This window comes from Cetorhinus maximus, chromosome 3 (assembly GCF_964194155.1).
Source record: "Cetorhinus maximus chromosome 3, sCetMax3.hap1.1, whole genome shotgun sequence".
Classification (NCBI taxonomy): domain Eukaryota; kingdom Metazoa; phylum Chordata; class Chondrichthyes; order Lamniformes; family Cetorhinidae; genus Cetorhinus; species Cetorhinus maximus.
In genome coordinates this window covers 164,229,256-164,241,939 of record NC_135881.1, presented here as the reverse complement: position 1 = coordinate 164,241,939, position 12,684 = coordinate 164,229,256, and the positions used below count along the sequence as shown (strand labels likewise).

The 12,684-nt window shown below is 40.7% G+C and overlaps 1 protein-coding gene across 8 annotated transcripts in view; it reads right to left on the bottom strand.

The window, feature by feature from the left end:
• atxn1a (ataxin 1a) overlaps positions 1 to 12,684 on the bottom strand; it is a 390,269-nt gene that overhangs the window by 115,894 nt on the left and 261,691 nt on the right. The window lies entirely within an intron of this gene.

The following is a 12,684-nucleotide window of genomic DNA, read 5'->3' as shown; positions in this document are numbered from 1 at the left end:
AACATCTGATTCTGGCACATAATTAGATTTAATCTCCAGTTTAGTACTAATTAAGCAAGAGAGCAAACCCAATAAGCTTGCAATTTGCATTTCAACTAACTTTATCCTCTCCTTGCTTGCAGACAATATTACAGACATCCTGTATCTGGAATTCTTCACTGTGGAGATTTTATGAGAAGTTCAGACTTAGGTTTTTCTTTCCCCTTGTCTGCTTTCATTCTCATCCTCTGCATTCTATTTTTTCTTACACTGCCTAAGATTATGAAGTGTGTGTCTTGTAAATACAAACTGTGACTCCAACCATACTAATCTCAATGCAACTGATGACACAAATGAGCTATGATCTGAATGACGGACCAGTTTCAAGGGGCTGAATGGCCTACTTCTGTCCCTTTGTTCTTATGCATGCTGCCTATAATGGACAGCAGGTTCAGCCCCTTGAACCTGGTCCATCATTCAGTTAGATCATAGTTCATCTATGTCAAAATGCTCATCAACCTGCCGTGGTCCACTAATCTTGAATATCATTGATGGATTTTTGTTAGGCAATCTCAGTTTTGAAACTTTTAATGAAGTTCCTCCATTCTTTTTTCCTCTTTTCTTTCTTGCCCTTTATATACAAGTGTTAGCTCGTAAGTCATGTCTAATGAACCTAGTTGAATTTTTTGAGGAGGTAATTACGTGGGATTGTCTATGGATGTCATGTGGAAGACTAGAGCAGCTAGGGCGGTTCTCGTTGGAGCAGAGAAAGGTAAGAGGAGATTGGTGTTTAGAGGTATTTTAAATCATGAATGGCTTAATAGAGTAAAGAGAAACTGTTTCCACCTCAGAAGAGGGTGTTTTCCAGATTTCTGCTACCCTTTGTATGAAGGAGTGCTACCTGACATCAACCTTGAACAGCCTAGTCCAATTTGAAAGTTATACTCTTTTGTTCTGGACTCTCCTACCCAGAGGGAATAGTTTCTCTATCTACCCTATTAAATTCTGTAATCATCTTAAAACATCCCCCCTTAATGGGAATACAAGCCAATTCTACATAACTTGCCCTTAACTTTTCCTTTTTAATGCTGGTATCATTCTGGTGAATTTGCACTGCAACACTCCAAGGTCAATAGCATTCCTGAGGTATGGTGCCCAAAACGGAACATAGTACTCTAGATGGCATCTTATCGGGGTTCAGTGCAACTGTAACATAACTTCCACTTCGCATATTCCATCCAGTCCTCGAGAAAATGCCAACATTCCATGAGCCTCTTAAAAGATTTTTTGCGTCTATACACTAGCTTTTAGTGATTTCTGGGATGCTTAAACCTCACTGCTCATCCACACTTCCTAGCTTCTCGCCACTTAGAAAATGTTGCGAATTTTCTTTCTTGAGTACCAACTATCCCACAATGAACTCCATCTGCAGTTTTTCCCCAATGGCAATCTATCAATGTCCTTCTACAACTTTGTCCTCCCATCTAAACACTATATATTGCATCAACTAACTTGGTGTCATCAGCAAACTTAGATATAAACTCTTTATTCCTTCATTTCCTTCATCCAACACTAAGTGAAAAGTTGGCGCCCTATTATAGGTCCCTGGTCTATAGACACATCTGGCCAATTTGAGTTTGGCTCCTACTCTGTCTCCTACCTCCTAATCCATTTCTTCTCTCAAGGCAAAAGGTTGCCTCTGATTCCAATTCTCATATTTTTGTTAACAATTTGATATGTGGAATCTAGCTTTCTGGAAGTCCATATAAATAAAACAGAATCATAGAATGATACGACACAGAAGGAGCCCATTTAGTCAATCGAATCTGTGCTGGCTATATGGTAGGTAGAACTATTGAATTAATCCCTCTCCTCATCTTTTTCTCCACAGCCCTATAATTCTCATCACATTTCAATGTTTATCCAATTATTTTTGAATTTTACTACTGAATCTGCTTCCACCACCCTTTCAGGTAGTGCATTCCAGTTCACAACAACTCAATGTGTAGAAAAACAAAAATACTTCCTCGGATTCTTTAGCCAATCACCTTAAATGCATCTTTTCATTACTGACTCTTCTGGGGTGGAAACAGTTTCTCTTTACTCTATTAAGCCAATCATGATTTAAAATACCTCTCAACACCAATCTCTTCTTACCCATCTCTGCTCCAAGGAGAACCACGCTAGCTGTTCTAGTCTTTCCACATGACATCCACAGACACTCCTACACTAATTATCTCCTCAAAAAATTCAACTAGGTTCATTAGACATGACTTACAAGCTAACACATATAAAGGGCGAGAAAGAAAAGAGAAAAATAAAAAGGAGGAATTTCAATACCTAAACATTTTAAATGTTCACTGATAGCAGATCAGTGGCTTAAAATTCAGCATTCTCCATTTCTCTGCCCACCAACATTTAAGGAATTTTGGAAAAAGGGAGGAGAGAAACCGAAGCAGCACTTGACCAGTCAAGCATAGGAGGTAGTCCATTTTGCCTGTTTCAGTATTTCAGTAGAGTAATCTAAACCAATCCCAATGCCCTGCTCCCACCCACAGCCCTGCATCATCACCATCTGCTCCAAATACTTATCCAATTTTTCCTTATAAAATTCATTGGTCTCTGCCTTTACCACATGCTGACACAATGGAGTCCAACTCTGAAGAAATTAATCCTAATTTTCCTTCTCAATTTCAGTGTGGATTTTAAAATTAATGACCCCCCCCCCCCCACCCCCCTCACCCCATCACTGCCTTTAGCTATTCCCCCAAACAAAACAATTCATAAGTTTAAAAATCTCTAAGAAACCTCCGCTGAGCCATTTCAGCTTGGCAGGAAACATTCCCAGCATCTGAAGTAAGTCTCTGCTTCAGAGTGAATCTATCTACACTGTAGGCTCTCTACGGCTTTAATGTGGCTTCTTTAATGAGATGCCGAAGACTATAAACATCACAAAATCATTGTTTTTGTCCTTTATGCTTCCAAATTGAAAACCCAAGATGTCCCCAATTGATGCTGACAAATGAAAGATTTTTCAGCAGGGAAGACTGCAGTGATTTTTCTCTTCCCCAACCTAAGAAAATGGGAGGCCAATTGTAGTAACTGCTTGCACCCTGCACTGCACCTCCAACCACTGACACCTTCCAGTTAAAAATAAGAAAATTCAAGAGACAACAAATGTTAGTATTTATGGCTCAGTGCCACATTACATTACCTAGCAACAAGTGCGTGCAGTCACTTCTGAGTACAAAAAGTAAGGTATGGGAGAATGGTGGTTCTGGCAGTAGATCAACAAATCAAAGAGTGAGTGTACTAAGTTGTGAAACCGGGTTCAAATGAATCTGGTAATTTTTGGGCTAGCACCGGGGTGAGGGTGCAGGAGGGAGGAAGGAACTATTATCATAGAACAAAGAACAAAGAAAAGTACAGCACAGGAACAGGCACTAAGGCCCTCCAAGCCTGAGCCAATCATATTGCCCGTCAACTAAAACATTTTGCACTTCCGGGGTCCGTATCCCTCTATTCCCATCCTATTCATGTATTTGTCAAGCTGCCTCTTAAACACCACTATTGTACCTGCTTCCACCACCTCTTCTGGCAGCGAATTCCAGACACTCACTACCCTCTGGTAAAAAACTTGCCCCGCACATCTCCTCTATAGTTTTCTCCTCTCACCTTAAATCTATGTCCCTTAGTAATTGACTCTTCCACCCTGGGAAAATGCTTCTGACTATCTACTCTGTCCATGCCACTCATAATTCCACAGGCTTTTGCTTCCAGCAAATGCTGGGATGTGCAATATTTCTGCATTTCGTTTTGGTGATACTTTTCTATGGTCATTGTTGTTTGCTGCTGTAATTCAACAAGCAGAGAACAAAGTGATGGTGTTCAAAAAATCAGCATCAATTCACTACAACCAACCTAGGCTCTGGCTCAACTGCTCCCTCCTCCACCCCAACCCCCGCCACGCCGAGTGAAACAGACAGCTCCATTGAGCGGCCAACAGCACAGTGCACCCTCCTGGCAGGATGAGTGACAGCAGTTGGGTCCAGGCTGGCATGAGGCTAATTGGCAACAACCGCCCCCACCCCCCCCACACCCCGCCCAATCCCAGCCAGCTCCCAGCCTCATAAGAACATAAACAGGAGAAGTAGGCTATTCAGACTCTCAAGCCTGCCCCGCCAGTCAATAAGATCGATCTAACAAGGCCTTAACTCCACTTTGCTGCCTGCTCCCATAACCCTAGATGCCCTTGACTATCAAAAAATCTGTTTAACTCAACCTTGAATAAATTCAACGACCTAGCCTCCACTGCTCACTGGGGAAGAGAATTTTAGTTCACTAATTTCCTTCAGAATGCAGAATCCAGTTTGGCCTACATGTAACTCCAGCTCACATGACCTGATTGACCAACAATGCACTCTGATGTAGCCTGGAAAGTAATTCAGACAATCACTTCAACAAAAAGGGTGGGCATTAAAATATGCCATTTTCCATGATGCCTACAACCCAAGCAAAACTTAAAAAAGCTATTTGCAAATCTGCTCCACAAGTCATGAATTAACACAGTTTTTTTCTTTATAACCTATAATCCTGAGAGGTAGAAGTTATGGGTGAGAAGTATACACTGGACTTTACAGCTGTTTTGGAAAGATCATTAAAAAAGCACTAAATTAAGGCTGCAGAATTAGGTTTAAACAATATTTAAACTCTTGCTCAAGGAGCCTGGGAAAAATGTTAAGAATGCTGGCTAAGAATGCACGTTCCCAGTAGAAATATAATAAAATGCAGATTCAAAGTAATTGTGGAATTCTGTTAGAGGTTTGGATAACTTAAATATCAAATTCAGTTGTGCTTTGCTTATTTCCCTTTCATCGATCCTGTCACACAATTAGAAAGAACAGAAGCCAAACTGAGATCCTGCACTTTAACAAATTAAGAATAACTGACAGATCAGGCTATGAAATACTGTAGGGTACATTTTATTATTGTCTGTCAGGTTATTACTTTGAAAATAGCTTGAATGTACAGCCTTTATGATATTCTTTTAAATATAAAAAGGAAGCATTTACGTAGATCAGAGATTTCTAAACTATAGCTATGGGCTTGAGCCATGACAACCTGACCCAGAGAGGCCTGACAATCCAAGTCTTGGAGTCCAGCAACTGAGTTTGACTTGAGCTTCTATTCTGTACTCTTGTTTGTTTGGATAAGGCCGTTTAGTAATGTTATTGGGGAATAAATCTTAAAAATCTGATGACAAAGATCTGTCAGTATCAACAATTTGAGATGTATATAAATTAGTGGGAACACAGGCTTAAACTTTACATGTGACATGCATCTGTGTGTCCACGGGATGGGGTGGGAGGGAAAGCTTGGACACCCTTGCTATAGATAAAGCCTTTTTGCTTTGAATTAACTGGACAGATATGATTTCTTATGTAATGATACACTGCATTCTTTTCTGGAGAGCTCACTGGGTAAATATTTGGTAATTTGTTGAACATTTTTGTGGTTATTTTTTTCTCTCTCTCTGGAAGAAACTGCTCCAATTTGCAGAGTGTAACAGCAGAAAATACAAGCACATTTCCACATTTGTTTTTACTTAAAGGGAGTTCTGGGTTACAACACGACCGTTTTCTGCTAATTTCAAGGGGCAGTCACACACTATGGTTTTCTTGATTTATGGGATTCAAATAGTATCCCCTCGAGGATGTATATTTACTTTCTTCCGTTTCAAAGTCATAAGGTGCTTTATGCAGGTTCAGTCACAAAGAGTATCTATTTACAGGATTAGAAATTGGAAGCAAGAGATTGACAAATGCATATATCCACATTTTTTTCAGTTACTGGATCACTTAGGACAAGGTTTTTTTTGAAACAACATTATATGTTGATAAAGATTCTATTTCAAGATTCTGGGCATTGAGGGTGGAGTTAACCTGAACTGAATCCACCTCGGAAGTAAATCAATCCTGAAAAAACATTAAAATTAGCACCCTGAATACAGTAAGGAATTAATCCACACCCCTCCTACTCGTGTGTTGAGTACACAATAAATCTGTTGGCAGTGCCAGATAAATTAGCTTTTCTGGAGCCCAAGCACACAATTCCATGGCATTTCCTTTGCAATTAAAATACTAACCAGTCTGCTGTTATCTATATCCAGCATTTGACAGTCTGAGGTTCTGTACAGTAATGATCTATGGAGTGGTGACTGCCCCACAGCCTGCAAATTTGTGCGCTTGCACAAAGTGGACTCACTCTAGCTCCTTCCTTTAAATGGATCTTCAGTCTCACTCCTGTGCTCTGACCTCACTGGCCAGCACTTTTCCAGGTGATTCTTTATTGACTGTCATGCAAGATCATGGGAGATTGACAAGTTCAACTAAAATTTGAACCACTAACTCTTTTCCAATGTATCACATAAAATTAAACTATACACTAATGGAATTAGTACCCACCCAAACCAGCTTCTCAAACGTACCAAACTGATTTGTTTGTTCCAGGAAAATAAATCCAGCCTGCAGCTACTGGTGCTTTTTAAACCAGAAATAACTTAGGAGTCAAACTCTACCTTCTGCTCCCTTGACCTTATTCATACTAAAGTGACCATCCAACTTCCCCTCCTGGTCCCATGAGATCTAATATTCTTAACTGTTCTCTATCTCTTCAGGTGATGGCCCTTTTCCTATAAATCTGCTGTCATTATCCATCTATCAACCCCGCCTCCAACATTCCTTTCCTCTCCAAAGTCCTTGAACGTGTTGTTGGCTCCCAAATCCCTGCCCATTTTTCCCAGAACTCCATGTTTGATTCCCTCCAATCAGGTTTCATTGCAATGAAACGACTCGCAAAGTCAAGAATGGCATCCTGTGTGACTGACAAGATAAACTCTCGCTCTTCATCTTTCTCGACCTGTCTGCAGCCTTTAACATGGTTGGCCACACCATCCTCTCCTCCTCCAATGTTGTCCAGATGGGTGGGACTGCTCTCACCTGGTTGAATTCTCATCTATCTAATCGTAACCAGAGAATCACGTGCAATTGCTTCTCTTCCTGCACAGCTGCTGTTCCCCCAAGGACCTATCCTTGGCTCCCTATTTCTCATCTACATGCTGCCCCTCTGCAGTGACATCATCTGAAAGCACAGAGTTAGTTTTCACATGTACACTGGTGACACCCAGCTCTTCCTTACCACCGCCTTTCTAGACTCCTCCACTGTTGCTAACTTATCAGACCGCTTATCCGACAAAGTCCATTCCCTATCCTCTGACGCCATCCCTCACCTTGGCAACAGTCCAAGACCTCACCAGTCTAGTCACAACCTTGGGTTATATTTGACCCAAGGTGAGCTTCTGACAACATATTCGCCCATCACCAAGGCTGCATATTTCCACCTCTGTAAAATGCCCGACATCGCCTTGTTTCAGCTCATCTGCTGCTGAAACCCTCGTTCATGCCCTCATTACCTCTGGACCACTCCAATGCACACCTCAATGGTCTACCACATTCCATCCTCCATAAACTTGAAGTCATCCAAAGAGGCTGCCGGTTAATTAACTCACACCAAGTCCCGTTCACCTATCACCCCTGCGCTCATGGACCTACATTGGCTCCCAATCAAGCAATGTCCTGATTTTAAAATTTCCATCCTTGTTTTCATGTACCTCCATGGCCTCATCTCTCCCTACCTCTAATCTCCTCCAGCCCCGCAACCCTCCAAGATATGCGTACTCACCTAATTCTGGACTCCTGAGCAGCCCCAATTTTAATCGCTCCATCATTGAAGGCCGCATCTTCAGTTGCTAGGCCCTGAGCTCTGGAATACCCTCCCCACGCCTCTCCACTTATCCACATCACCTTCCTCCTTTGGTACTCCTTAAAACCCCATCCTTGACCCAAGTTTTTGATCATCTGACTTCATATCTCCTTATGTAGCTTGGTGTCATTTTATTTCATAGTGCTCCTGTGACATGCCATGGGATATGTTATTAAAGGCAATATAAAAATACAGGTTATTGATTTTGAGGCAAACAGGCATCTATGAATATACTCTGTAGATGTTTCTAATATGTCATACATGTCTCACATCTTACCTGCACCTAATTTCAGTTTCTAATTCACATCTCTTAAACCAAAAATCATTATCACCATAAGAAACTTGCTCCCATATAACAGGCAATACCATTCCTGAATTTGCCAACACTGGGTGTATGGCAGTTAGACACTTAACCCAATTTAATTATTGCCAGAGTTCCTGCTGCTGATCAAGTGACTTTTTTTAAATGTACAAGTGCATGGACAGAGTGAGGACAGCTGTGGTATCATTCATGGCATAATGTGATGCCATACACTCGCTCCCCATTCAAACATGAAATATGACCATTTGGGTAACTGTCCACTGGATTGCAAGAAACCTCAGAAGGCAGCCCACTGCCATCTTCTCTAGGCAACATACAATGGGAACTGAATATGGCATCACCTGCATCTCAGTCTGAAAGCAGAAATTAAAAAACTCAATCAGTGCCTTCAGGAGAAAAGGGGTGAACAAAGTAAAGGGGAAAAATAAGTTTCCATATTTTTCTTTCCTGCAGGGTGATAAGCAAAATATTTCCATTACCTATTCCTCTGGTTGTGTTCCCTATGGCACTCAACTTTGGCTGACAGAGTAGTCTGGCAGCGAGCTTCCAAAGCTTTGCCAATGCCATTGAAGGCTAACACTAAGTGATGTGCGAGTGTGACCTGACTATGTCACACTCTCAGTGTCTTCTCTCCCTGCACCAAAAATGCTTTCTTTTCATTCTTTATATCCTCACAACAACCCAGCTTGAGATGTGGAGAGCAGAGGGACCATAGATACAAATTCATGACAAAGACATTAATGCGACATTGTAAATGCTGCCTGCTATAAGTTCTGTGTTCAAGCAGTTAAGCACATGATGTAACTAATATAATGACCCCAAAACGGTGAACAAGTCTATGGGAGTTAAGAAAAAAGAAAGACAGGCTTACTTTTATATAGGACCTTTCATGTCCACCGGGCATCTCAAAGTGCTTTATAGCCAACTAAGTACTTTTTTTAAAAAATGAAGTTGTTGTCGTAATATAGGAAACACGGCAGCCAATTTGCGCTCAGCAAACTCCCTCAAACAGCAATGTGATTAAGACCAGATAATCTGCTTTTTGTGATGTGATCAGCGGGTAAATATTGGCCAGGTTACCAGGGGATAACTCTCCTGCTCTCTTCTTCAAAATAGTGCTGTGGGATCTTATACATCCACCTGAGCAGGCAGATGGGACCTCAGTTTAATGTCTCATCTGAAAGCTGGCACCTCCAACAGTGCAGGGCTCCCTCAGTACTGTACATAAGTGCCAGTGTAGATTTTTATGCTCAAAGTCCTGGAGGGGACTTGAACCCAGAACCTTGACTTGGAGATGGGAGAGTGATCAACTGGGCCATGGCTGGCACAAAAGCACCTGGAGGAAAAGTGCACGAGAGGGCAGTGCTGATTAGGAGAGCGAGTAATAAACTATGGGCTACAGATGAGCGTGCAGCAAGGAATAGTTTGATTGTGTAGTAAAATGAGCCAGCAAAAGATGTTATTGATTTTTCCATTACTGTTCTTTGCTAAACGTAGTATAAATTATAGCCTATTTGCAAAGCTACATTAATCTACATGCAGAATCAAAGGTCGACGGAAAAACCGTGGATAAATCAACAGCCACAGCTATTACCTGAGTACAGGTGAAATATTTCATTTTCAAATTTAAACATCAAGGTGTTCTCAATTTGTAGGTAATCAGCTACCTAAAAGCATCAGCAACTTTGTTGTTCCAACAGCAAAATACTGAGGATGCTGAAAATCTAGATTTCCAGCAACATGTCGAATCAGGGAAGTGACAATGGTGTTAGTGATTTAGAAGGCAATGGAGATATTGGTAGACTTCTGACAAAGAAGTAGGCCCAAGTCTTATTTACAGCACCTGAGCTACATTTTACAGTGCCTGTGATCTCCACAACCCCCGAAGTTTACCCACAGTTCTGAACCATGTAGTTTCAATGATACCAAACCATATCTACAGTTCCTGGGAAGCCAAGCCGCATATTCCCATTTCTGGAATCGGTCTCACTGAGAAAACAGCTTCCAGGTATTTATAATAGACTACAGGCATTTAAAATTGTTTTTTGTTTAAGAATTTCTTAAAATATAGTATAGCATTTTTTAAATATTTAAATAAAGAATTTCTTAAAATATAGTATAGCATTTTGTAAATTTTTAATGAAGGGAAATTTCATGATGGCTGCTCAAACCATAGTAACTGGTTTTTTTGGTAGCCTGTTAACTGATTAATCATGATTGGTTGTTTTGTATTTCTTCAGTAACTGACTTCCTTGTTTTTGATTTTGCATATTCCCTAAATTCTTATTCTGATGTGATGTTTTTTGGCTTAGATGCAATGAAGAAACAGTGGTCCCAGAGGTTGCTTACAAATGCACTGATTTTATAATACATGCCTACGCATCTATCTTTGTATGTTTAGGTTTATTTGCTGATAAAATGTCTGGTGCTTCACGAGTTGTTAATGTTTTTCAGTAGTTCCTTTCTAAATAGTGATTAAAGTCCTGTTTTATTTAAGTGATAATATTCTCGATTTTACTTTTACAATGGTTAATACTGAATCATAAAGATCAAGAGGGTACATGCCAAGTTAGTTAACCTCAGCCAGTGTGGCAATGGTAATTCTAAAATTAGATTCTGTGGGCCTAATTTTTACTTTGTGTGATTGCCTTCAATGGAAATAAAAAGCGAGAGAGATATACAACAGGCTGCCAATACACTAACACCTGTTTTACCCTTTTGCACAAAGCCAAAATTACCTTCTGTGTGCACATGCAGAGGTGAGAAGATGACAACATTGTTATTGATCATTATCCAATGGACAGCAAGTGCAGGCTGGCAAATAGGGTTGTTTCCACTGATAGATCACCCACCCCAAGAAAATTGCACAGCCTACTGAAACACTTATTCGGGCTTGTGAAGATGGAGTACCAGGGACTGTCGCTGCCAAAAGAATTGTACCCAGGAAAAGCAGCAGCACTTTAAGGAAGCAGGGGTAACCACTGGAAAAGCTTACATTTTCAATGTTTGCCATCCGTGCCTGTTAAAGTTAGAGCCAGCATTTAGAACAAAATCTACTCCCCTACTTTGAATTGTTTTCAGAAATCCAACATCATTATTACTAACTCAAACTATTAGGCAACTCAACTGCATTAAACCCATAAAGACAGGGTTCATTTCATTCCACTGGGCTCCACAATGACTCTCCCCACACTAGGGAGCAGAAACAGAAATTTCCTTTTATCTACTCATGCATCCTGTGGCAGCATCACATAAATAAATCCATGCAAGGATGCTTTATGTAAAAATAATTACAGACTTGGCATTGACAGGAAAACAAAGGCAATTCTGTCACTTCTGTGTAGTATATTATTGAGGAGCTTTCTTTTGATCAGTGATTTGGTGATTATGTAGTTATGCAAGTGAAGCCTTTCACTTTAAAAGGGAATTATGCCTTGCATCCAAAAAATCATTACAAAGCAGAATTCTGGTAATCTTTCTGAAACATAGGATTTAGAATATGGCAGTACATGTGCAATTTCAACCCAATGTTGTCCCGTTTTTAATACCTATAATGGCCTTTTGGAAGAGTGGCATCACATGCTCCACATTATACACCATTAAAATATCCTCAGGAATTTTAGCTCAAAAGATAAACCTGTATTGGTTTTTCTTTTTTGCCAAAATTCTCTGTAAAGTTCAGTTAAAGGGAAACCTAACATTCAGAGTGCACTACACAACAAGAGCGAGAGGTGGTAAAATCAGTGGGGAAATGGGCAGAGACGAGATACCAAATAGGTTAGTTGCAAACCTTTCCTCGGTTTTCTACCCTCTACTCTCCCTCAAAGCAAACACAGCAACGGGTTTGAAAAACATTGTAGCACAGAACATCTGTTCCTTCTTGAGATGGAAATCACGCACTCTCAAAGGGACTGGAATGGGGGCAGAATCCGTTTCTGTTGGATTTCTGTTCCTCCCTTGGTACGAAGACCACACTGGCATTTATTTCATCCATCATACGCCATAGTCCTGATTCAAATTGGGTTGTCTGGCTGAACCCCAGGTTCCCCCTCCCCAGAAATCTTACCAAATATACCTCTATCATAGTAAATACATTTGCATGGCATATCTATTGTACAGGGCCTCAACAGGTCCCACAAAACATGGAATAAACAGAAATCCAATCCCAAAAGATTAAACTGCTTTAAATTTGGGGGGGGGTGATGACTGCAAGCAAAAGCATGAAGATGGTTGCCGACCTCGCCAATGAAGTGGCTTGGCGCTGTGATAATATCTCACCCAGTCCATAGCACCAGCGCCCCAATAATGTCTATACTGCCATGGGGGCCTCTGTTTAATGAGTAAATGGCCACATCCTCTAGATCTTTGCAAGAACAGACTAGCGGGCAGATATTCTACCCGGAGTATCTGGGCTTTTTTTTAATTTAAAAAAAAGCATAATATTGAAAACATACCATTCAGTGCAAATAGCCATCAGGTTAACTTTTCTTCAAAAGCATTTACTTCCCAAGGTTGGCCTAATTCCTTTATTAGCTGAAAACTACAGCGTACTTTCCTTGGGA